Genomic DNA, 5,272 nt, shown 5'->3' with positions numbered 1-5,272 from the left:
ATAACAAGAATTGATCTATGCAACCCTTAAGTGACTACGTGTCGATGCTACGCGTAAATAGGCCTCTAATAGTAAAAATAGCAATGATCTATAATCTTGAACTAAAATAACCCACATATTAGAGTTTAGATGAAGATAATAATTCTTAACGATCGAAGCATCTATACGAAATAAGTATATTCGTAACGTACCTTTCGAGGCGCGTAATATTTGTCTCGGGAACTCTACTAGAGACGCGCTAAATGGTCCGCCCAAGCAGATGTGTCCTCTATGAGCTGCAACTTTGAAACTAACGTCTTTCTTTAAGCATAATTTTCTAATAAAATTTGTAGCAAATATTAACCAAACGAGTGCTTGTAATCATTCAGTTCTTTTTACCGTTGTATTGATTAAAATCGACCGTAGAAGATTTCCCACTTTGGACTTATTTCTGAATCCGAAAAGCTAGAGGGTACCTTTCAACAAAAGGTATGTTTAATCCCTCCAAACTTCAACTTAATAAATCGATTAAAATAACTTAAGTATTATGTTGCCTTAAGGCGACAACACTAAATAAAGTGAAAGAAGTTGCTGAGAGGAATTCAGGTAAATACAATTGAGTCAAAGTTCACGTACACGTACGCCCATATAACCCAGATGTGTTCGAGTAATACTTAATATGAATCCAAGTGCTGCACGTAAACGCACGTTTCTAGGCAAAGTCCACTTTCGCAGTGAAGCTAAAAACTCTACTTAGCCTGCCTATCTTGGATATCTTTATATATATATATATATATATATATATATATATCCTTGTACATACATTTGTCATTATGCCCCATGACCCTAGTGACAAACTTTATTTTTACAACATACCCACATAAAGGTGGACCGATTGAGACGTTGTCAAAGCTAGCACTGAGTGCTCCTTCAGCAGCATGATAAATGTTTGCCCCCACCTCGTCCCTGTATGCGTCCACCCCCGCCCTACTAGCGAGCAAACGCATGGTAGCTCCCAGCCACTAAGTACGTACTCATGATTGCAATGAACGCAGAATTAGTGGTGGTAGTGCCTTCTGGACCCTTCCACTTTTCCTGGTGTTTGCACGCACTATGCCCCATAGAAACACCCACCGTTATACCCAATAATATAATGCTGTATTGTGGACCTGACCTTCATTTGCAGTTTACGCGAAAACGGGAACAGTGGATACGTAGCAAAGTTATACGGTACTGAAGAAAGATGCTAATGTACGGATTCTAGTGCTTTCATTACGATCCATTCCTTACTCCCGATTCCTTATATTCTCGCGTGCGTTCCCTGTACTTCCTGAGAGTTCACGGCCTTAGACAGCAGTAGCTGTGATGCAAGTAATTCATGGCTGCGAAATACAACCTTGTGCATGTCACAGTGCGTAAACTTGGTCGTCGGATTGTGCACGATCCTATGTATGACGCCGCTAGTGGATGCATCAAAACGGAACAAGCTAGTTGGTCTGGGCAGGTAATTGTCATAGTCGCGAGTTAGAGTGAAAAATCTGCTTTTTCAGAAGGCACTACAACGTCTACATAAAAGCAAAAGAGCTTTTGATCATCATAGAGTATACTATGTATCTATATATATTGCAAAGTATAAAAAAAATTAATTGTATGTCAATCAACAACTTCACATGCAGCATTGCTTTTATTACCGATAAAACTTTGCGTCATTACGAAACCGGGTTTTTAGTCTAAGCTAGTCAACTGGCCATTTACTTGTTTTGGAAGTTGATTTTATCAAGTTTCCTCTGATTGCTCAGACTTGTCTTTTCGCATATTGTGTGATGGATAACCAAATCCCTGAAGAAAAACCATTAAAACCAACGTGTGCGTGAATTCCCACACGTATGGAAGCGCTTACGAAACAGACGCAATGAAGCTCATTAGTCACTCGTCGTTTTGCGAACGCAAATTTAGAGGTAAAGTACGTTACCGCTCCAAACATTAGTAAATAGAAATCAACAAAAGTAATGCTGATGAAAATGAAAATAAAGGCACTATATACTACGCATGGTTAATTATTACGAGAAAAGCAGTATCAGATATTTTTCCGTTCTATTTTATAATTACTATAGCACTTTTTTCTATCCAATATGATATTTCACCACGACCAGGAATCTTGTGTCTCGCACACGATCTTTGTACAGATAATTTCCTAATAAAGTGTACGCACATATTTATTTTGACTTCACATAAATTACGGTAAGACACAAGCAACCCATGGACCAGTCAGTCCTCTACCTGCTACCTCGATATAGTTATAGATCATAATACTTGCTCATTTTCTATCATGTAAAGAAAAATTGAACGTGTTTCTCCCAAAGGTACCTGCGACGGCGGCCCCTGTGGCTACGTTCCGAGATAAGATCACACTTCGTTATTCCTCTCTATCTACAACTATTGAAAAACATCCTATACTAATCTATCGAGTTCATATCCTAATTAGAAACCGTGCAGTTCCAATCTATCTAATGCGCTGAGCTTTTTTATACAGTGTTTCTATTCTAGAGGAAGCAGTTCGCTATAACACCCTGTTGCTGGCGGGCATCCCTGCAGTTATACTTTGGAAGGCTTCCTCATCTCCCTTAGCTATCAGGCAGGAATTGTCGGGGCGTACACATCCCCGCGTCGCTCAGGTGTAGAGCTGCTACTCAACAATATAAGACTGAGATCGAGGCGGTGAAGGAGACAGAAGAATATATAAGGTACTCCGATGTAAACCACATGTTCATAGATGATCAGTACTTATTGTTGTGTTGGCGTGACCATAAACCAGGGCTCCAGCCATCATTTCGTGCGTTGTACATGGAAAACATCTATCTCACAATGTGGTGCCGCCTCCATGAGCGTGCCGCAGACGTCACCTATAATTAGAGGGAAACACCTGGAGATGGATTAGTGGCAAAGAGAAGCTAATTCAAGGCGGCTGGCGTTGCCATGCCGCTACTTGTAGCCTAGTTCCTGAATAAGGCTAAATAATAATAATAATAATAATAACAATAATAATGACTAATCATATTGAAGCAAAGACGGTGCCTATCATTATCTATTCTTTAAAAAGGAGTTTGTAGCACGAACAGTGGCGGAATGCTTAAAAAATGTGTGTCCCAACCTGGTTTATAACAGTGGACGCATGTGAGTTTATCGTTGCTCTAGTTTGTGAGAGATCGTTTAAGCTTTGTTTAAAGATAATAATAATAGTCGATCACTTAAGGCCAGAAATCTTCATGATAGACATTGACTAGATACAGCAACAATTTCGTGCTGTATTTACAGGAAATTTTCCAGCAGCAATCTCATAAACTTAAAGAATAAATTAAATCTGAGTGTTTGTACGGGCTTCACTCTGTAGTGTTCCAGGAAGCATCTATTGTTGGAGAACTTCGCAAGCACCTTAGAACGAGATCTCATATGATTTCGTCTAACAAGATATGCGAGCTAATACTTCAGCGATGCAATCCAATTTGCAAAAAAATAAAATCCCAGTGTTGGTGTGGCAACATATTGATCAAGTACGTCCTTACTGAAAATGCTACATAATTAGTCAATATAAACACATTATTTTTGACGCAAAACGTAAAAAGTTAGTATTAATCGTTTTTACTAATAAAAATGCTGGAATTAAATTAATAACGCTATCACCTGGGTCGATTTAAAAGAATTGAGATTTAGGATTTCAAGGGTCGAGTTGTAGCAGCATCACGCAAAGGGCTTCCCGTCAGGAAACAATAGCCAACTTGTAAGAGCAAATTAATACCCTAATAAAAAATAAGATTCTCTAAATACATAACAGTATCATCAATGAACTCTCATTTACTATGCACGTACTACACAAAAGGCTTTTCCATGGTTGAACGCTTTACAGTAATAAGCACGACCATTATTTGAAGAGCATGATCTAGGTACAGTATAAAATGCTAATATAGTAATAATGCAAATAAAATTGCTATATACAGGTCTAAGGAGCTCTGCTGGTACGGACAAAATGACGGACTGCCTTGATTGGCCTATGCTTATTAGGGTCTGGCTACGTCGGAATTCTAGTACAGAATCCGTGTACAGAATGGTGCACATTAATGCAAGCAGGCTGTGTATCCTATATCAATGGCGTATTATTCATGTCTAGTTCTCGTGAGCGAAACATGTACCGCTGATATGGGCAGTCAGATCGTCATCAAAAAATACCCGCTTTCGGTGGTGATAGTAATCAGTTGAGCACAACAGCTCTCAGTAGGTCAACACCTACTTTTTAGGTAGCCGTAGAGTTTGCCAAGCGTATCCGAACTTCTTTCTTATATAGGAGAGCGACCATCCAACATGTGCCGCGAATGCTTCCTTGGCCAAAGAAACAGAACAAATACTGTTAGTGAACATCGTAGCATTGAGCCACTCCATGACGATGTGTTTGTTATACGTTCTAATTAGTATCAATTATTCAGCATATTATACTGCTTCCCTGAGGAAGGGACCGTGCAAGTGTGTTATAAGCAATTGGGTCGTTTGAGAAAGGTGTACTGCCAGCGTTTGTTCGGGCGAGCCAACCTGTTTTATTGTGCTGGACGATGATCTCCTTCTGTAATGAACTTTGCTATTCTCACCCCCCGCCTGCGCATAGGAAGGTCTCAATTGGGCAACAAGATAGAGCTGCCCAACTAACTGGCGGTGTGTATAATAAAAATTAGCGTTGGGCGTGTACTTATGAACAGTCAACGCACGTACGTTTGACTTACTTATATAGAAACGCATCTATGACTTAAGGCATTATGGGACAATAACAATGTGATACGACCGCTTGCGTGCTCGCGTAACCTGTGTGGTTTATGTATTTTCATTCGTTCATTCATTAAAGTAATGCATGGACGACTATCAAGCAACAATACCAAGAGCCGTTATAGCGTCCTTCTTCAACTGTAACTGACCGAGTCGTATAAGCAGAAAAGGTCACTAGAACCTAAGAACAATTGACCTGCCAGGACTAACATAGTTATATGAGCTATGGCTGACGCAAAATTCTGGCCTTCTGTTATTTGTATTAGGTATGTTGGCAACGTATGATTATTGCTTTCAAACAGGTCGTCGTTATAACGAAGCGACATAATTGTATTATTAATGCACATGTTCTAAATGATACCACAGGCAACAATTGCGGACATAACTCAACAAAAGAGTAGAGCCTCTTTAGGATTCTGCATAAAAGGGGCAAATTAAAATAAATATATAAAATCAATAAATAAGTCAAATTAAAACCATTTTA

General features: G+C 39.3%; 1 long non-coding RNA gene across 1 annotated transcript; it reads right to left on the bottom strand.

The window, feature by feature from the left end:
* Nucleotides 1-1,313: 1,313 nt before the first annotated feature.
* On the bottom strand, nucleotides 1,314-4,344 carry LOC147759074 (uncharacterized). Its single transcript, XR_015329131.1, has 3 exons — nucleotides 4,265-4,344; nucleotides 2,347-2,882; nucleotides 1,314-1,439 (listed from the first exon to the last, which is right to left on the bottom strand). It is a non-coding gene; the product is annotated as an uncharacterized LOC147759074 (long non-coding RNA).
* Nucleotides 4,345-5,272: the final 928 nt, after the last annotated feature.

Source organism: Varroa destructor, unplaced genomic scaffold (assembly GCF_002443255.2).
Source record: "Varroa destructor unplaced genomic scaffold, Vdes_3.0 BEIS01000001.1, whole genome shotgun sequence".
NCBI classification, from domain to species: domain Eukaryota; kingdom Metazoa; phylum Arthropoda; class Arachnida; order Mesostigmata; family Varroidae; genus Varroa; species Varroa destructor.
Note: the sequence above shows the minus strand (reverse complement) of the source record. Positions and strands in the feature narration are given on the sequence as shown.